General features: G+C 40.4%; 1 protein-coding gene across 9 annotated transcripts in view; it reads left to right on the forward strand.

Moving 5' to 3' along the window:
• PRKAG2 (protein kinase AMP-activated non-catalytic subunit gamma 2) overlaps positions 1 to 21,996 on the forward strand; it is a 421,421-nt gene that overhangs the window by 280,328 nt on the left and 119,097 nt on the right. The window lies entirely within an intron of this gene.

Consider the following 21,996-nt stretch of genomic DNA (forward strand, 5'->3'; position numbering starts at 1 on the left):
GAAAATTCTTTCCCAGTCTGTAGGTGGTCTTTCTACTCTTTTAGTGAAGTCTTTAGATGAGCACAGGTGTTTGATTTTTAGGAGCTCCCAGTTATCTGGTTTCTCTTCGTCATTTTTGGTAATGTTTTGTATTCTGTTTATGCCTTGTATTAGGGCTCCTAAGGTTGTCCCTATTTTTTCTTCCATGATCTTTATCGTTTTAGTCTTTATGTTTAGGTCTTTGATCCACTTGGAGTTAGTTTTTGTGCATGGTGTGAGGTATGGGTCCTGTTTCATTTTTTTGCAAATGGATATCCAGTTATGCCAGCACCATTTGTTAAAAAGACTGTCTTTTCCCCAATTAACTGACACTGGGCCTTTGTCAAATATCAGCTGCTCATACGTGGATGGATTTATATCTGGGTTCTCAATTCTGTTCCATTGGTCTATGTGTCTGTTGTTGTACCAGTACCAGGCTGTTTTGACTACTGTGGCTGTATAATAGGTTCTAAAATCAGGTAGAGTGAGGCCTCCCACTTTCTTCTTCTTTTTCAGTAATGCTTTGCTTATCCGAGGCTTCTTTCCCTTCCATATGAAATTGGTGATTTGTTTCTCCATCACATTAAAAAATGACATTGGAATTCGGATCAGAAGTGCATTGTATCTATAGATGGCTTTTGGTAGAATAGACATTTTTACTATGTTAAGTCTTCCTATCTAAGAGCAAGGTATGTTTTTCCACTTAAGTAGGTCCTTTTTAGTTTCTTGTAGTAGTACTTTGTAGTTTTCTTTGTATAGGTCTTTTACATCTTTGGTAAGATTTATTCCTAAGTATTTTATCTTCTTGGTGGCTACTGTGAATGGTATTGATTTGGTTATCTCCTCTTCGATGTTCTTTTTGTTGATGTAGAGGAATCCAAGTGATTTTTGTATGTTTATCTTATAACCTGAGACTCTGCCAAACTCTTCTATTAGTTTCACTAGTTTTCTGGAGGATTCCTTACGGTTTTCTGTGTATAAGATCATGTCATCTGCAAATAGAGGTAATTTTACTTCCTCCTTGCCAATCCGGATGTCCTTTATTTCTTTGTCTAGCCTAATTGCTCTGGCTAGGACCTCTAACACAATATTGAATAAGAGTGGTGATAAAGGGCATCCTTGTCTGGTTCCCGTTCTCAAGGGAAATGCTTTCAGGCTCTCTCCATTTAGAGTGATGTTGGCTGTTGGCTTTCCATAAAAAAAAGAAAAAAATTTTTTTTTTACAAAGCCAACATAGATGCCCTTTATTATGTTGAGGGATTTTCCTTCAGTTCCTATTTTGGTCAGAGTTTTTATCATAAATGGGTGTTGGACTTTGTCAAATGCCTTTTCTGCATCAATTGATAAGATCATGTGGTTTTTGTCTTTTGTTTTATTTATATGGTGGATTACATTAATGGTTTTTCTAATATTAAACCAGCCTTGCATACCTGGCATAAATCCCACTTGGTCATGGTGGATTAATTTTTTGATATGTTGTTGAATTCTATTGGCTAGAATTTTGTTGAGGATTTTTGCATCTATGTTCATGAGGGATATAGGTCTGTAATTTTCTTTTTTTGTGATGTCTTTACCTGGTTTTGGTATCAGGGAAATGGTGGCTTCATAGAATGAGTTAGGTTGTATTCCGTCATTTTCTATGCTTTGAAATACCTTTAGTAGTAGTGGTGTTAACTCTTCTCTGAAAGTTTGGTAGAACTCTGCAGTAAAACCATCTGGGCCAGGGCTTTTTTTTGTTGGGAGTTTTTTGATTACCGTTTCAATCTCTTTTTTTGTTTTGGGTCTATTTAGTTGTTCTACTTCTGATTGTGTTAGTTTAGGTAGGTAGTGTTTTTCCAGGAATTCATCCATTTCTTCTAGGTTTGCAAATTTGTTAGAGTACAATTTTTCATAATAATCTGATATGATTCTTTTAATTTCAGTTGCGTCTGTTGTGATGTGGCCCATCTCGTTTCTTATTCGGGTTATTTGTTTCCTTTCCTGTATTTCTTTAGTCAGTCTGGCCAATGGTTTATCAATTTTGTTAATTTTTTCGGAGAACCAGCTTTTTGCTTTGTTAATTCTTTCAATTGTTTTTCTGTTCTCTAATTCATTTAGTTCAGCTCTAATTTTTATTATTTGTTTTCTTCTGGTGCCTGATGGATTCTTTTGTTGCCCACTTTCTATTTGTTCAAGTTGAAGGGACAGTTCTCTGATTTTGGCTCTTCTTTTTGTATGTGTGCATTTATCGATATAAATTGGCCTCTGAGCACTGCTTTTGCTGTGTCCCAGAGGTTTTGATAGGAAGTATTTTCATTCTCGTTGCATTCTATGAATTTCCTTATTTCCTCCTTAATGTCTTCTATAACCCAGTCTTTTTTCAGGAGGGTATTGTTCAGTTTCCAAGTATTGATTTCTTTTCCCTAATTTTTCTCTTATTGATTTCCACTTTTATGGCCTTGTGGTCTGAGAAGATGCTTTGTAATATTTCGATGTTTTGGATTCTGCAAAGGTTTGTTTTATGACCTAATATGTGGTCTATTCTAGAGAATGTTCCATGTGCGCTAGAAAAAAAAGTATACTTTGCAGCAGTTAGGTGGAGAGTTCTGTATAAGTCAATGAGGTCAAGTTGGTTGATTGTTGTAATTAGGTCTTCCGTGTCTCTATTGAGCTTCTTACTGGATGTCCTGTCCTTCTCCGAAAGTGGTGTGTTGAAGTCTCCTACTATAATTGTGGAGGTGTCTATCTCACTTTTCAGTTCTGTTAAAATTTGATTTATATATCTTGCAGCCCTGTCATTGGGTGCATAAATATTTAATATGGTTATATCTTCCTGGTCAATTGTCCCTTTTATCATTATGTAGTATCCTTCTTTATCCTTTGTGGTGGATTTAAGTTTAAAGTCTATTTTGTCAGAAATTAATATTGCTACTCCTCTTCTTTTTTGCTTGTTGTTTGCTTGATATATTTTTTTCCATCCTTTGAGTTTTAGTTTGTTTGTGTCTCTAAGTCTAAGGTGTGTCTCTTGTAGGCAGCATATAGATGGATCGTGTCTCTTTATCCAGTCTGAGACTCTCTGTCTCTTTATTGGTGCATTTAGTCCATTTACATTCAGTGTAATCATAGATAAGTATGTGTTTGGTGTTGTCATTTTGATGCCTTTTTATATGTGTTGTTGACAGTTTCATTTTTCCACTTACTTTATTGTGCTGAGACGTTTTTCTTTGTAAATTGTGTGTTCCTCATTTTCATAGTATTTGACTTTATGTTTGCTGAGACGTCACGTTTTTCTTGGTTTTTATTTTGAATTATGGAGTTGTTATACCTCTTTGTGGTTACCTTAATATTTACCCCTATTTTTCTAAGTAAAAACCTAACTTGTATTGTCCTATATCGCCTTGTATCCCTCTCCATATGGCAGTTCTATGCCACCTGTATTTAGTCCCTCTTTTTGATTATTGTGATCTTTTACATATTCACTTCAATGATTCCCTGTTTTGAGGATTTTTTTTTTAATTAATCTTAATTTGTTTTTGTGATTTCCCTATTTGAGTTGATATCAGGATGTTTTGTTCTGTGGCCTTGTGTTGTGCTGGTATCTGATATTACTGGTTTTCTGGCCAAACAATTTCCTTTAGTATTTCTTGTAGCTTTGGTTTGGTTTTTGCAAATTCTCTAAGCTTGTGTTTATCTGTAAATATCTTAATTTCGCCTTCATATTTCAGAGAGAGTTTTACTGTAGATATGATCCTTGGCTGGCAGTTTTTCTCCTTCAGTGCTCTGTATATGTCATCCCATTGCCTTCTTGCCTGCATGGTTTCTGCTGAGTAGTCTGAATTTATTCTTATTGATTCTCCCTTGTAGGAGACCTTTCTTTTCTCCCTGGCTGCTTTTAAAATTTTCTCTTTATCTTTGGTTTTGGCAAGTTTGATGATAATATGTCTTGGTGTTTTTCTTTTTGGATCCATCTTAAATGGGGTTCGATGAGCATCTTGGATAGATATCCTTTCATCTTTCATGATGTCAGGGAAGTTTCCTGTCAGCAGATCTTCAGCTATTCTCTCTGTATTTTCTGTCCTCCCTCCCTGTTCTGGGACTCCAGTCACATGCAAGTTATCCTTCTTGATAGAGTCCCACCTGATTCTTAGGGTTTCTTCATTTTTTTTAATTCTTTTATCTGATTTTTTTTCAGCTATGTTGGTGTTAATTCCCTGGTCCTCCAGATTTCCCACTCTGCATTCTAATTGTTCGAGTCTGCTCCTCTGACTTCCTATTGTGTTGTCTAATTATGTAATTTTGTTGTTAATCTTTTGGATTTCTGAATGCTGTCTCTCTATGGATTCTTGCAACTTATTAATTTTTCCACTATGTTCTTGGATAATCTTTTTGAGTTCTTCAACTGTTTTATCAGTGTGTTCCTTGGCTTTTTCTGAAGATTGCCTTATTTCATTTCTGAGGTCATCCCTGATGTCTTGAAGCATTCTGTAAATTAGTTTTTTATATTCTGTATCTGATAATTCCAGGATTGTATCTTCATTTGGGAAAGATTTTGATTCTTTTGTTTGGGAGGTCGTAGAAGCAGTCATGGTCTGCTTCTTTATGTGGTTTAATATCGACTGTTGTCTCCGAGCCATCGCTAAGATATTATAGTGATTTCTTCTATATTTGCTCACTGAGTCTTATCTTGTTTTGTTTTCTTTCAATATACATGGATGGGCTACCAGATTGTGCTGTCTTGATTGTTGTAGCCTTTGACTTACTTATGACCTATTACCAGTTGGTTTGGGCTGTTACCAGATATATATGCCTGAGTCCATTCACTATTCTTGAGTAGAATCTGATTTTGGGTCATCAAGTGTGTGATGCACCCTATCACCTATCCACCTTGAGAAGTAGTGGTAATAGTTGTGTGCTCCAGATTCTAGTAGCAGCTGGGGTTCACACTCCAGGGGGGGCAGGATGCTGACAGGCTTCCCCCAAGTGTCAGTGAGGTAGGTGTGTCTCTATTCCTAAAGCACCTTGGTGGGTGGGCTCTGCACCTGTACCTTAGGCCCCCAGTGCAAGTGTCTCTACAGATTGGTAGGTGTCACCCTCCTTAGACCCCTAAGGCAGGAGGCTAGGTGGTCTGGGGGGAGCTTCAGCCCTCAGTTCCCTGTTGTGGGTCAGTGAGGGCTCTGTTGAATACGCAGAGATATCAGACCTGGGAAACTTGTCTTTCCAGTAAATCCGCTAAAAAAAAAATGCGGTCAGATCCCTATCAGAAATGCCTTTGCATTATAATAGCCACCTTGTTCCCTATAGGGATGAAAGCCTGAGACTGTGGATCACATATGCTTGGCTGGAGCTGGTTCTGTGTTTTTAGTCCAATTAGGGAAGGATTTTTGGTCCCTGGGTTTTTTGTGGTTGCTTCTCTCAGGCCAGAAGAATGGGTTAGGAAAAGACCAAAAAAAAAAAGGGAAAAGAAAAACCGTGGAGCAGTTCTCCCTCTGGCTCAGGAAATTCCAATGTTAATGAAGCCGCCTGGGAAGGGGAGGGGAGGGTTCAGAAAAACAGGAGAGAGTAGCACCCCGGAATATAGACAAAGTTACTTATCTTGCTTGGGATGACTATTTTATCTGAGATTCCCGAGGGGCGTGTCACCTATGTGTGCTGGTTGGATAGAGATTGCCCCCGAAGGTCAGGCCCGCAGAAGCCACAGTCAGTTCCTCCGCTGCCAGTCCAAAGCCCAGCGTCAAGTTTCCCCGGCTGGTACGCTGCACTCCCGGTTCCAAAACCAGTTGCTGCCTCCCAGGGACTTCTCCCGCCGCCGCTGCCCGCGATGACCGGCTGGGCCCCCTCCTGAGGTCAGTTCAGGGGGGTAGGGTTGCACCCCGTGTTTGCACCGTCACAGGATGTGGTGCTCAGCTCCCCTGCGCCCAGTCCAAAGCCCTGCGCCAAGGTTCCCCGGCTGGGACGCTGCACTCCCGGCTCCAAAACCAGTCACTGCCTCCCGGCGACTTCTCTTCCCACCGGCCACGTCGCTGCGCTGCCCGCGCTGACCGGCTGGGCCCCCTCCAGAGGTCAGTTCAGGGGGGTAGGGCTGCACCCCGTGTTTGCGCCGTCACAGAATGTTCTGTTCAGCTCCCCTGCACCCAGTCCTAAGCCCGGCGCCAAGATTACCTGACTGGGATGCTGGCTCCAGGCTCCGAAAACAGTCTTTGCTTCCCTGTAGTTGTTCGTTCTCCGTCTCTGTCACTTAGGTCAACTCTTTAAATCTGTGTTTGTTGGTCAGGGTTCGTAGATTGTCATGTATGTGATCGATTCACTTGTTTTTCCGAGTCTTTGTTGCAAGAGGGATCCGAGGTAGCGTCTACCTAGTCAGCCATCTTGCCCCCCCCCCATGCTAGACTCTTAATGTGAAGGTATCTGTATGATATGAGAAAAAAGGCTTACGGTCATAAATACTTGTCCATTGCCTTTTTATAAGATGGAAAAAGTAAATATAAAGGGCTTTTAGAGTCAGTAGTTCTAGTGACTTACGCTCCATCAGCATTTAGCTTATTGGCCTGACTTAGAGGGATAGGAGTGTACCAGCCATGGACCTCCCTGAGCAAAGCAAAGGCAGTACAGGCATGCCTCATTTATTCTGTTTTGCTCTGTTGGGCTTCACAGATATTGAATTTTGTACAAATTGAAGTTTTGTGGCAACCCTGAGTCAAGCAAGTCTATGGGTGCAATTTTTCCAACAGAATGTGCTCACTTCCTGTCCCTGTGTCACATTTTGGTAGTTCTCACAATATGTTAAACTTTTTCATTATTATACCTGTTGTGGTGATCTGTGATCAGTGATCTTTGATGTTACTATTGCTCTTGTTTTGGGGCACCACGAACTGCGCCCGTATAAGATGGTGAGCTTAATCGATAAATGTTGTGTGTGGCTTCACCAACCTGCCATTCCCCAGACTCTTTCCCTCTCCTCAGGCCTTCCTATTCCCTGAGACACGACAATATTGCAATTAGGCCAATTAATTACCCTATGATGGCCCCTAAGTGTTGAAGTGAAAGGAAGAGTCACAAGTATTTCACTTTAAATCAAAAGCTAGAAATGATTAACCTTAATGAGGAAGGCATGTCAAAAGCCAAGATAGCCTGGAAGCTAGGCCTCTTGTGCCAAACAGCCAAGCTGTGAATGCAAAGGAAAAGTTCTTGAAGGAAATTAAAAGTGCCACTCCAATGAACACACAAATGATAAGAAAGTGAAACAGCCTTTTTGCTGATGTGGAGAAAGTTTTAGTGGGTCTGGGTAGAAGATCAATATTCCCTTAAGCCAAAACCTAATCCAGAGCAAGGCCCTAACTCTCTTCAATTCTGTGAAGGCTGAGAGAGGTGAGGAAGCTGTAGAAGAAAAGTTTGAAGCTAGCATAGGTTGATTCATGAGGTTGAAGGAAAGAAGCCATCTCCATAACATAAAAGTGCAAGGTGAAGCGGCGAGTGCTGATGGGCAGCTGCAGCAAGGGACGCAGGAAGTCTAGCTGAGCTAATTGACGAAGGTGGATATTCTAAACAACTAAACAATGTAGACAAAACGGCCTTATGCTGGAGGAAAATGCAATCTAGGACTTTGATAGCTAGGGAGGAGAAGTCAATGCCTGGCTTCAAAGGACAGGCTGATTCTCTTGTTAGGGGCTAATGCAGCTGCTTATTTTAAGTTGAAGCCAATGCTCATTTACCATTCTGTGAGCCCTTAAGAGCTGTGCTAAATCTACTGTGGGTAAAATTCTATCAAACAGCACCACATGCTACGAGAAATCTTTCATGAAAGGAAGAGTCAATCGATGCAGCAAACTTCACTATTGTCTTATTTTAAGAAATTGCCACAGCCACCCCAACTTTCAGCAACAACCGCCCTGATAAGTCAGTAGCCATCAACATTGAGGCAAGACCCTCCACCCACAAAAAGATTACAACTCACTGAAGACTCAGATGATGGTTAGCATTTTTTAGCAGTAAAGTATTTTTTAATTAATGTATATGCATTTTTTTCTAGACATAATACTATTGTACACTTAATGTACTACAATATAGTATAAACATAACTTTTATATGCACTGGGAAACCAAAAAAATCCATGTGACTCTTGACTGCGGTGGTTTAGAACCAAACCCCCAGTATCTCCTAGGTATGCCTGTATTTTATTTTTCTGAGAAACAGAGGGAAGAAACAACAAGAAAGAAGGGAATATATGGCCTGGATAAAATAAACACAAATAATAAAAGACCAAAAAAAAAAAAAAAAGCCAGTTGCCATCACGTAGATTCTGACTCATGGCAACCCCATGTGTGTCAGAGTAGAAATGTGCTCCACAGAGTATTCGGGGACTGATTTTTTGTGTGTGTGTGCTTTAGGTGGAAGTTTATAGCTAAAGTTAGTTTCTCATACAAAAATTTATACACATATTGTTATGCGACCCTAGTTGCAATCCCTATAATATGACAGCACACTCCACCTTTCCACCTTGCATTTCCTGTGTCCATTCAACCAGCTCCTATCCCTTTCTGCCTTCCCATCCCACCTCCGGACAGGAGCTGCCCATTTAATCTCGTGTATCTACTTGAACTAAGAAGCACACTCTTCACGAGTATTATTTTATGTTTTATAGGTCAGTCTAATCTTTGTCTAAAGAGTTGTCTTCAGGAGTGGCTTTAGTTCTGGGTTAACAGAGAGGTGAGAGCCACGTCTTCTGGGGTTCCTCTAGTCTCAGTCAGACCATTAAGTCTGGTCTTTTTACATAAATTTGAGTTATGTTCCACACTTTCTCCCACTCCATCAGGGACTTTCTTGTTGTATTCCCTGTCAGGGTGGTCACTGGTGGTAGCCTAGCATCATCTAGTTCTTCTGGTCTCAGGCTAATGGAGTCTCTGGTTTATGTGGCCATTTTGTCTCTTGGGCTAATATTTTCCTTGTCTCTTTGTTGTTCTTCAGTCTCCTTGGCTCCAGGTGGGTTGGGACTAATTGATGCATGTTAGATGGCCACTCATAAGCTTTTAAGACCCCAGACATCCAATGACTGATTTTCTGAAGTAGATCACTGTGCCTTTTTTCCAAGATGCCTCTGAGTGGACTCGAACCCCAACCTTTCCATTAGTATCTGAGTGCTTAAACATTTGTGCCACCCAGGGAATCCCAATAATAAAAGAAGGCCTATGGAAAAATCACAGTTAAAAAGACTGCTTTTTAAATAAGCCACCTAGACCAAATGTGAGATGATGAAGTTGTACTTACAAGTATATTTTGTTGAATAGCTGAGTGCATAGAATTAGATAGAATTTTATTTCAGTTCACACAGCACTGTAACAAATTAAACTGGATTGTGGTTGATTAGCTGGTCCCAAGTCCTCTCACTACTTATGAGAGTCATGCTGGGTCTTTGCGCTGCTCAACATGGTACCAGAAATCAGGGAACCACATCATATTTTATTCTCTTCTCTTCAGGCTTATTTTACTAAATTCTGAATTGACTCAGCAGTAATTACCAGATTCTGTGCCTTATTTTTACCTTAGTCCTTTAGTACAAATGGGTGGCAGTCTAACATAAACCACCCCTCTTTATTCGTCAACGTCGGAAATAAACAACATGATTGTGACCCCATGCTCTAGATGCTTAGTAGGAGTAGCTGTAGGTTTAAAATCATCTTACACCATGCCCTCCGTTAAAGTGTCTGAGATACTCCTGCTTTATAGTGTTTCTGCATGTGTCCTCACCTGATGCTGAGTCAGATCAACTGCATTTCATAGTAAATAATTTCTGAAAACATTGTCATTTCCACTCTTAAAATGATCTTCATTGAATTTGGAAGACGTGCAGAACAACTCTTACTGGGCACTCTGGGATCTGTGAAATAAACGTATCCACAGTTTTTTTAATATAAAACTCACCATCTTTGCAAATAAAAACAAGCAATTGGCACATTCGATTTCCTAAAGCCAATGCAGTTGCTTTTCCTATTCTCACACACAGTGCAGTTAGTTCTCTGACGGGTTTGAGATTGCGAAATTGGGGACTTCTATTAAAACCCACTTACTGAGGCCTATTATGAGTCAGCCATACACCGTTTCAGTTAATTTTCAGCCAGCCCTGGACCGTAGTTGTTATCTCCGTCGTGCAGATTAAGAATCAAAATTCAGAGAGATTAAGTAATCTGTTTGAGATATTATGACTAGTAAATTGTAGGGACATGATTCAAACAGACTCTGAAACACACCTTATTTGCATTAGTACTGGTTGCCTTTTTCATCTTATATATGCTCTGGTCACATTTTCTGACTTTGAGAAAATTCTTCAAAATCCTCATTAACATCAGTAGTGGTTGATTAATACGCCTTGGAAATTCGACACTTTCTTGGCTTTTGAATTCTGCAGTGTTGCTTGAATTAAACTACTGATCAAATGCAATCAGGTCACCTTCCATTCCTAAATCATGAAACAAAAGAGAAAACAACTTTTTTCTTTGATTTACGCGTGCTAAAGGGTCGCTATGAGTCGAATCGACTCGATGGCACTGGGTTTGGTTTTTTGGGGGGTTTTTATCCAAGAGCTGGGCATCCCTTTTTATAGCTTCTCATAAATGGACTCAACCCTTCAAAGATTCGTCCTTAGCTAAATTGTTAAACTGAGATACTTGCACGAGAAATAAACTGTTTTTCTCGTTGTCATGAAGCATATTTTGTATTGCCATACTTTTTAAATTTTTCACTTACTTCCAGTGTTTTCTGACTCAACAGAAAACACATTTATATTTCCTGTGGCCATGATGGAGACTTGGTGGCACAGTGGTTAAGACCTTGACTGCTAACCAAAAGGTCGGCAGTTTGAATCCACTAGTAGCTCCTTGGAAACCCTGTGGGGCAGTTCTACTCTGTCCTACAGAGTCGCTGTGAGTCAGAATTGACTGGACGGTAGTAGGTTTTTATGGCCATGCTAAACAATAATGTGCTTATAAATATTTTTTTTAATGTAGCTACAATAGAGCAAAATATACTACTACTCAGATTTCAGGTTTAAAAGAATTAGACTGAATCTTCAGTCATCATAGTTTATTCACTGATTAAAAAAAAAACCCAGAGTTTAAAAAGTAAGTCATCACTGGCCATATTGCTGTTAATCACATTTTTAAAGCTGGGTTTGTCTGTTTGTTACCATGTTGCACAGATGTAACTGGATGGAGTCTCATTAAATTTGGATAGTTTATGTCCGAGATGGTGCGGCTTAAAGCACAGGCTCTGTGGGGATGTGACAGTTTACTGGGCTGGCACTGTGACAAGCGCTTTATGTGTAATCATATATTCCTTACAGCCCACTTTATAGATGAGGAAATGGAGGAACCGGCAGGCTCACAGGGCCGGCTTTATGCTGTGAAGTCTGGGTACGCATCAGAGGCCCGCCTACAGAAAAGAGCGCTAGTGGCAATTAGTTTTAAAGTGCTGAATGATCTCTCACAGCTGGCGTAGAAACCACAATGGCAAGCCTCAAGCGGCGCCCAGGGCACCCACCTGACCTGCCAGGCCTTGGTTACGCCTCTGGAACTCACACAGGATCCCATGCTTACAGGGCCCTGCACTGGGTTTAATGTTCTGCTGTTGTTGTCTTGAAATCTCTAATTCTTGAACAAGGGGCAAATTATGCAGCTGGCACTGGAGGTTAGTAACATAATCGAATAAGAGAGCCAGGACGCAGCCCAGATAGTCTGGCTCCAGAAGGCACATTCTTTACTTTGTGAAACAGCCTCCCAGGGAGGAAGTTCTCAGAGAGGCTGCAGAGCTGCTGCAAACGTTTCTTGTCTCTAGGGCTCCTTTGATCATGAGCAATTCTGTGTGGTGCATTTTAGGGAGTAGCAGCGAGGAGTGGCTGATGATGGTTAATGATTCTGAGGGGGAGTCAGCCAGCCTCCGATAGATCATTTCAAAAAGGAAAATGGAAAGAGCTATGCCTGGAACTATAGTCACAGGCCCTGAGGCTGCCCGGAGGTGGGGCACTCTTTAATTTACCTCATTTTTGGTCCTCTAAGAGTATAAAATTATTTTTGTTCTGAAGAATGCCCAAAGAAACAGACAATAAGTAGAAAAAGTCAAAATATAACACCTGTTCATATATATTCTGAGTGATACTGTACTTTGGACAGCCACCCTCAGATTAGATTTGGGAATAACTTCATTTTTGAGAGTGAATTCAACAACAGCATCCTAAACTTCTCTGACATGTCTCCTCCCTTATAGTGTCTCAGTTTACAATCTTTGGCACTTCTCAGATAACAGGCTAAGTACAGTAAAAGTCTGGGAGAAAGATAATAAGGCCTAGCAACTGTCCTGTCATAGCACAGATACTTTTTCATTTGACTCTAGATAATTGTTCTGCTTTTAAAAAGTAAAATGCTGCATACCTACAGAGTTTAGTCTGGGCTTCAGCGCTGCTTCCCCATCTCTGCCCAGCCGACCGCCCCGAGCCTTGTCCCTCATCTGTTGACAAGTCTCACTAGCAATCTGATGTAGGTTATGGGAGGGATCAAGGAGAAAAGGTCCCAGGTTGCTGGGGATAATGAAGCCTTTTTGAAGAAAAAAAAATGTAATTGTTTAAAAAAAAAATTCAAACATTAAGACCACTACAGGAAAACAAAACTAATCTAAACTTGATTTCCAAGTGGCATTCTTTTCAGGGAAGTTATAAAGCAGACTAAAATAGTAAGACTAAGCTACAATTTTTGAAATGTAGGCAATAAAAAGGTGTAATGAAAGGCCTTAGATGAATATCATATAACTTCAGGAAGCTTTTGAATTATATTCACACCTTTATGTGTATGGCTTTATTATCCTGTCAGCTTCTTTTATTAGCTTTCTTTTGTCTCCATAAAGAAGTCTTTGCTGTATGTAAAGGAGTCTTTTGATGAAGGATTCTATTTTTAATTATTCTTCTTCTTGGAAAACTCATTTGCAACTGAAACAGGGGCATGGGCACTCTAGCTTGAAGGCACCAGTTACCTCTGAAGGCAAGGGTATGGGTTTGTTTGATAGGTGAGAATATAGATATATAGATACAGATGTAGATATATCCTCACCCGCACAAAAAGATAAGCTTGCTTTTTGAAGAGTCTTGCACAGGGGAGGGTGAGTTCCAAAAAGAGAGATTAAGTAAAAACCTATATACAGACTAGTGAAATTTCCCAAACCCCTACAACGCTGGCAGTCTGCCTGTCCCATGACCACCCAGCCAAGCAAGCAAATGGAGGATTTCCCTTTAGAGAGAAGACGTGTAGATATTGAAACTGTGGCTTGCCCCATTACGTGCACCCCAGTGCAGCGTGCCAGTCCGTGATCCCCATACAGGCCTGGAGGTCTTTCCACCCAGCCCTTTAGAGCATCACTATCAAATACGATAGCCAAGGAAAACCTCTGTTATGAGAGACAGAGACAAAAGCAAGCAGAAAAGTGGAGCTCTGAGCAAGCAATAAAAGGAGCGAAACATACTGTATCCACGCAATAACAACAGGGAGCTATAAAAAAGTGGTAGTGCCTTCCTGGAAATTAAAAACATGAAAGCGGATATACATGTGTATTCATAACATATATGCAGTGGTAGATAAATTTGAGGACGTCTGCTAGAAAGTAGACCAAAAGGTACAGATAAAAATTGATAGATTGAAAAGAGAAAGAAAATGAAACAACCAAGCTAGGAGTCTCAACCTCTAAATACGAGGCGTTCTGGTGAGAAAGAACAAGGAAGAGTCGTATGAGAATCAAAGAAGAATGAACAATGCAATCTGCCATAAACAAAGGGCATGAGTTTTTAGACTGGCAGGGCCTATCAACGCTCAGTACGAAACAAAACAAAACAAAATGAAAAAATGGGAAAAATTTTAAAAGAATGAAAAAGAGACCCACACCAACGCACAGCATCATGAAATTTCAAAACAGCAGGAATAAAAAACAGATCTTAAAAGCTTCCAGAGAGGAGGTGGGGAAAAGTTTACATTAAAAAAAACAAACATACAAACAAACAAAAACACAAAGACTATGAATCAGAACGGTGGCTGGCTCCTGAGCACCCAAGTTGGAAGGCAGTGGAACAGAGCTTTCAAAACTGAGGAGAAGTTACTTCAAAACTTGGGTATAAAATCAAAACCCATTCTCAGACATGCAAGATCTCAAAAACTTCCCCCTCCACGTACCTCATCTCAGGAAGTTACTGGAGGACATGGTCCATTAATAAAAGGGGGTAAATTAAGATCCAGGGATCAGGAGGGATACAAAGGAAAATCCCAGGTCGGGCGGAAAGGAATCTTCAGGTAGCATGTCTAGAGAGCTGCAGTACAGGTTGGAGAGGTGGGATGGAGACAAAAAAAATCCTTCTCATTTTGAAAACACCACAGTTATAAAGTATCTAAAATAATAATAATTTAGAAAACAGGTAAAATTGTATCAAAATATGAGGGCATTTACCAGCTTAAATAGGGTTTAATCTCTTCTTCAGGGAATAAAAATTTGACAGATTTCTGTCATGATTAGTATGTGAAAGGATCAAACTGACTTGACTCTCTGCATGCTGTGGGAAATGTACTAAAAGAACTGTCAGATTAAAAAAAAAAAAAAACCTTTCCAAACCACTATTGCCATTCATCTCTATGCATCTTCCTAACTACCATTAGGATCCTAGTAGCCTGCGGTTCAGCAAGGCTGTCATGCAGGGTGGGTGGAACCCATTGCAGTCAAGTGGATTCCAACTCATAGTGACCCTATAGGACAGAGTAGAACTGCCCCATAGAGCTTCCAAGGAGCACCTGGTGGATTTGAACTGCTGACCTTTTGGTTAGCAGCTGTAGCTCTTCAACACTACTCCACCGGGGTGTCCAGGGTGGGTGGGGGTAGCTCAATTATGCAAATTCTGTTAATTACCCAGAACTTACTTTATAAGGACATATTTTATCCTGTTTATAAAATGAAGGTGATTCACACTATATTAGTCAACACTAGAATAGATTAAAATGCTTCGTGCTTTAAAATGTGTATGTTGAAAAGCATTTGGGCAAAAAGCTAATCTCTTCTTATTTAACAAGCAAATTTCATAGCAGTTTTATAAAACTGAAGATGTTTGTTATTAATGACATGGCTGGGAGGAAGCAAAGAAGAGTCTGGTTTATAAAACAAAAAACCAAACCAAAGCCATTGCCGTCACGTCAGTTCCGACTCACAGTGACCCTATAGGACAGAACAGAACTGCCCCATAGGGTTTCCAAGGAGCAGCTGGTGGATTCAAACTACCAGCCTTTTAGTTAGCAGCTGAATTCTTACCCACTACGCCGCCAGGGTTTCCCGGGTTTACAAAGGCAATATAAATGTGGCTTGCAGCCGCCACTGGGTCCTACTATGACGAGTAAAGCTTTCTCCTTTAATAATCAGAATGAGTTTCTCAATAAAGCTGGAGAAAGACCCCTCCCTAACACAGTCTGAGGGCAGTAAATCCAGAGACAAGGAGGAAAGGGTAATAGTACACGAGCTATTTCCGAACTTTAGGTTTTGCTGTGTGTAGTCCAGCAGTTCTCAAACTCATTGGCTTTTTAAGCTTTAAACTTGTAATTATTGAGAACCCAAAGGGCTTTATTTGTGTGGGTTCTTTCTATTCATATTTACCATATTAAAAATTAAAACAGAAATAAAAAAACATTATCTAAAAAGATCAGTAATAAACTCATTACATATCATAAATAACACTTTCACGAGAAATAACCATTTGCAAAGAAAATTAGAAGACTGGCGTTACTTTACATATTCCAAATCTTTTTAATGTCTAGGCTAAAAGAAAACTGTGAGATTCTCATATCTGTTTCTGCATTCACTCTGCTACCGTGTGTTGTTTTGGTGGAAATACATGAAGAAAATATAACCTCACACAGATATGTGGTTGGAAAAGGCAGGAGTACTTTAATGGCCTTTTCAGATAACTGGGAATAGTCTCCTTGACAAGCGGTAGTTTATTAAAGTTATTTGCAACGTGGAATCTAAAACCCTATCAATGACCCTTTCATATGCTGTTTAAAGTCTGGCAGTTCATACCCACCCAGAGGCACCTTGGAAGGCAGGCCTGTTGATCTGCTTCCGAAAGGTCGCAGCCTTGAAAACCCAGTGGAGCAATTCTACTCTACACACATGGGTTCGCCCATGAGTCAGAATCGACTCGACCAGCAACTAACAACAAAAACAATACATTAAAATCTCTGGGTTTCTCTTGCACTTGGATGGGTCTTTAACCCATGCTTGATTTTGTAGCATCGGGCACTGGCCATTTCAAAATATTGGGTCATTGGCTTATGCAGATTCTCCCAAATGTTAACAGATTTCATTTCACAATAGTAAAAAAAAATCACACTCATTAATAACATACTGATCTCTACCGAAAAGTCTTTTAGTATTAGGAAGTGGTCAAGCTTACTGTGGCAGATAACAACTTTTCCAAAATTCTGTTTTTTCCTTGAAAACTTGAATTTTATCATTGGCAACAAATGCCATCAGTGGTTTTCCTTGAAGTGACAGGCTAACTTCATTCATTTTGGGAAGAAAAAAAAAAGTCTGCCAAATACCCAAGTCTGAATAACCATACTTTTCAGTTCTTCAGTGTTTCATAAAAAAAGCAACCCAATTGCACAAATCTTTTTCCTCAAGAACCCCACCATATTTCACTATGTAATGGAAGTGCTTTCTATGTACTTCATGTTTCATCACATGGCATATTAAAAATGGTTGAGATTTAATAAGATTAATCATTTTTACTATGTCATCAAGCACATTCTTAAGTAAAAGGCCAGTATAGTTTGCCACTGTCTTGATATGAGCCCAGATTCTTCACCGTGCTGACGTTTGCGCAATGGCACAATGGTGGGTAAAAAGCAAATAGTGCCTTGGTATTATCATGAAAATACTTTTGACCTTGTAGACTTCCTGAGAGGGTCCCAGAGACCTTTAGGAGTCCACTGAGCACACTTCGAGAACCGCTTATGTGTACACACCACTGTTGCAGAACATGGTGTAATCCGCTGATCTTTAGGAAAGCTGTGTTACAGAGACAGGGACTTTAAGTTTGACAGGATCCATGATCATCTCCTATTCCCCTCTTCTGGGTCCCAATCTTAACAAGCAAACCATTCCCTGGAGGTAAAACATTTCTTAACTGTCTGCTTCTCAGCAGGAAAATAACAACCCATTACCATTTCTCTTTTAAATTTTTGCAGTTAAAAAAAAAGTAGAAATATCACTATTAATATCATTATTCTTTGCCACTCCCATCCGTGTATGTGTATGTGTATGTGTGCACATTACCCTGGTTATGTAGAACTATACTATACGTCTGCATATCATAAATAAAGCGAACAACTGACATGACAAGGGAGTTGGGTGTAGTCTCCTTTTTCACTACTTGTGTCTTAAAAATGAATGAATTTAAATCGTTCTTCCCTTGGGCCTAACTTAGTACTTACAGACACTGCCTACTTTGTCTCCAGAGAAAGGAAACCTGAGCATGTGTAGCAATAAACTTAATATTTCCTGTAATAAATATCCTACATGCATGACTAAGTCCTTCAACCAAAGGGCATCAGGAGGTACACACCATCTTTCTTTATTAACTACAATAACCATGACCATTACCTACAATAAGAAAGAAATCTTGACCTACGATACATACTCAAACATATTTAAAACAAGTTTCTTGAAACAATATTGGCCTGCAACAACCTGCAATGCAAATTGGTGTTTCTATTATACTTTATTTTAAAATAAGCTAGTCCTGACTCGTTAAATTGCTTTCATGGCCCATGAATGGGTCATAGTTTACAGTCTTAAAAACAGTGGTTTAGACTTTCATTTCTCTTCCTTTTCATTATTTTGGCTTCTCTGACTGCTTCAGTAAGAGGGTACTACCTCCTTATTGAAACAGCCTCCTCCCTTTCCCCATGGGAATACCAGCCTTGATGTTCTGTGTCTTAGTCATCTAGTGCTGCTGTAACAGAAATACCACAAGTGGATGGCTTTAACAAAGACAAATTTATTCTTTCACAGTCTAGTAGGCTACAAGTCCAAATTCAGGGCACCGGCTCCAGGGGAAGGGTTTCTTTCTCTGTCGGAAGCTCGCTGTGATGCATCAGTCTTCCCTCGGTCTGGGAGCATCTCAGTGCAGGAATCTCAGGTCCAAAGGACACAATCTGCTCCCAGCACTACTTTCTTGGTGGTATGAGGTCTCTGTGTCTCTCTGGTTGCTTCTCTCTTTTATACATCAAAAGAGATTAGCTTGAGACACTACCTAATCTTGTAGATCTCATCAGTATAATTGCTGGCAATCCCTCTTATTACACCATAGTAATAGGATTTACAACATATAGGGAAATCACATCAGAAGATAAAATGGTAGACAATCATACAAGGGAATCATGACCTAGCCTAGTTGACAGGAATTTTCAGGGGACACAATTGAATCCATGACAGTCTGGCTGTCTGTACTCGCTCCTCTTGTTCTCCAAGACTGGTTTTCCCAAAGTGTGGGGTGACTGCCATGCTGGTATGCCAGATGATTTTAGGTGGTAGAAGGATAAACATTTTAATAGCCAAGTTTTTTTTTTTTTTTTTCTTAATATATCAGGAAAAAATATATCTAGAACATCAAAACCCATAATTTCATGGAATTGTTGCCAAAAACAAGACTAGATTTTAAAAACTCAAATTTAAAAATTTTACAGGCTGTATGGGGATATGACCCCAAAAAACCATAAAAATGGTACCCGACTGAAGTTTGGGAAACACAGCTGATGAATCAAGTACCTGTCATTCTTCTCCCACTCTCCACACCACCTGCTCCTCCCCTGCCCCACACTGTTGTACACTCACAGCTACTCTAGTTACATACCAGAAAGTGCTTCTTTGGAATAACCAATCAATACCTGAAATTTAACAGATTCATCACAGCATTTTCCCTTTCTTCTTACCTCAAACAGGCCCACTCTATCAATTTTTCCAGTCTTTTTCTAGTTATTTCCTAATCCACTGAACTACCAAGTCCAAGCTATTTTTATCTCTGTGATCTCTGAGAAGGAGCCCTGGTGGCGTTGTGTTTAAGCTCTTGGCTGCTAACTGAAAGGTCGGTGGTTGGAACCCACCAGCTGCTCCATGGGAGAAAGATATGGCAGTGTACTTCCATAAAGCTCACAGCCTTGGAAATCCTATGGGGCGGTTTACTCTGTCCTACAGGGTTGCTATGAGTCTGAATCGAAATGACTCGACGGCAGTGGGTTTTTCTGGTTTTTTGATACCTCTCAGTCTTTTTCGCTTAATTTTCAAATTTACTATAAAGACATCTTAGTGTTCTTGCGGATTCAAAGCTCTCCCACATCCACCATTTCCACTATATGTGGATATTAAAATCTCTTTTATTTTACATTCACTTCTTACACCCTACCACACAAAATCCAATCCCATTCATTTAGCTCTCAGTGGTCTCTACTAATCTATCACTTCTCTACAAGGACATGCCATACTCAAAACTTCTAGTGCTAATAGAGGAATTTAACAAAGTTGCAGGGTACAAGGTCAAAAAATGAAAATCAGTTGGGTTTCTACACACCAGCAATGAGAAATCTGAAATGGAAATTAGGGAGACAATTCCATTCTCAATAGCACCTAAGAGAATAAAATATCTAGGAATAAATCAAACCAGGGACATGAAGGACTTATACAATGAAAATTATAAAATACTGCTGAAAGAGATGAAAGAACACTTAAACAAATGGAAAGATGTTCTGTGTTCTTGGGTTCGAAGACAATATTGTTAAGATGTCAATACTACCCAAAGTGATCTAAAGATTCGACACAATCCCAACCAAAATTCCACAGCCTTCTTTACAGAAATGGAAAAAAAAAACAACCTCCAAATTTATGTGAAATGGCAAGAGACCCCAAATTGCTAAAGCAATGTTGAAAGAGAAGAACAAAGCAGGAGGTCTCACACTTCTTGAATTTAAAACTTACAGCTACAGTAATCAAAACTGCCTGGTACTGGTATAACAATAGACATGTAGACCAGCGGAATGAAATTCAGAGTCCAAAAAAACCCCACACATCTATGTTCAACTGACTTTTGACAAGGGTGCTAAGTCCATTCAATACAGAAAGAAGAATCTCTAATAGATGGTGTTGGGAAAACTGGATTTCCACATACAGAAAAATGAAACAGGATCCACGTCTCACACCATGTACAAAAACAAATTCAAACAGACTAAGGACCTAAATATGCAAACTAAAACCATGAAATTCATAGAAGAAAATGCAGGGGCAACGCCATCCAGTCTAGCTTTTAACAATGGATTATCTACTATAATAACAAAAACACAAACAGAAAAGACAAAATAAATACATGGGATCTTATAAAAATTAAAAACTTTTGTTCATCAAAAGACTTTGCCAAGAGAGGTGGGGCCAAGACGGCAGCATAGTCACACACTTCTGGTGAACCCTTTTACAACAAAGACCAAAAAAAAACACAAGTGAAATGATTATACTTGTGACAAGCTAGGAGCCCTGAACATCAAAGGCAAACTTAGAAAATGGACTGAGCTGCAAGGGGGAGGGAAAGACTGTTCAGAAGCAGAGAGGAGTTGCCGGACCTGAATCGTAGGGATCTCTCAGGCACCATTCCCAGGATCGTCTATAGTAGACCGGTGGTAGCGTTTAGCCACAGTTTCCTCAGGGAGAAACAGCCAGCCGCACAGCCTATTCACACCTCCGGAACCAGAGAAGAACGGCACTCTCAGCAAAAGCTAAGTACTTGTGTGTATTTTACTGCACCTCAGCCCCAAAGCCAGCTTCAGTGGCTGTCTTATTTCCCTGGGCCTGACATAGGTCCTGCTACGCACCCTGAGCCATTCTTCTGGCCTTGGAGAAGGAATACATTCACAATTGGGGAAAAGATAATCTACCAGCTCCACTAACCTGGGGAGTTCAGGACAGAAGCAGCTCCTGCTCAGGCATAAACGGTCCATGGAATTTGAATACCTTTGCCCCCTGCATGGAATTATGTGGGCCCATTTCAGGAGAACAGGCCCTTTTTGGCAGACTGCAACTATTACAGCTGTGCAGTGGAGAGGTGGCTATTTAATGTTTGACACCACTTTCCTATTAAGCACGGTCCTCACCTACCCATATCAGGGGCCTAAGGACTGATGCCTCCACTCAGGTCACCCAGCCACTCGTGACAGGGGTCCAAGGATAACTGGTGCCTCCCAGTCTTTACAACCAAAAGCATTGAGTGCCCATGGTCCATCTGCAGAACCCACCCACCTGTGCGCTCTAGGGAATAGGGACGCGCCTTCCTCACACACACTCGGGGACGGTTGTCAGCCCCCTGCCTTGTTCAGAGCATGACCCCCTGCTGCAACCAGATACCTGGGCCTACACCAATCACCCTTGCTTCTCTAAGACTGTAGAACAAAACCTGTACCACACACTTGATGACCAACTACCTGGACACCTGAGCTGAATCCATACAAGAAAATGAATGGACTCCTAGGCTTACATACCTGATAACAGCTCTGGCCATCTGGTGACAGGACGTTAGCACTTCAAGGGTGGAAATAATCAAGCTAGCTCACTCAAGCAACCTATCTGGGCAGATTAAAACAAAGCAAAGCAAGAAGCTAGGATACAGTAAACCAAAAAACCAAACCCACTGCCGTCGAGTCAATTTCGACTCAAAGCAACCCTATAGGACAGAGTAGAACTGCCCCACAGAGTTTCCAAGGAGCGTTTGGCGGATTTGAACTGCTGGCCTCTTGGTTAGCAGCCATAGCACTTAACCATTACACCACCAGGGTTTCCAGGATACAGTAAGCAAACATAAAATAAACTAATACAATAACTTATAGATGGCTCGGAGACAACAGTCAATATCAAATCACATAAAGAAGCAGACCATGATCGCTTCAACAAGCTCTC

The sequence above is a fragment of the Elephas maximus genome, chromosome 20 (assembly GCF_024166365.1).
Source record: "Elephas maximus indicus isolate mEleMax1 chromosome 20, mEleMax1 primary haplotype, whole genome shotgun sequence".
NCBI classification, from domain to species: Eukaryota; Metazoa; Chordata; class Mammalia; order Proboscidea; family Elephantidae; genus Elephas; species Elephas maximus.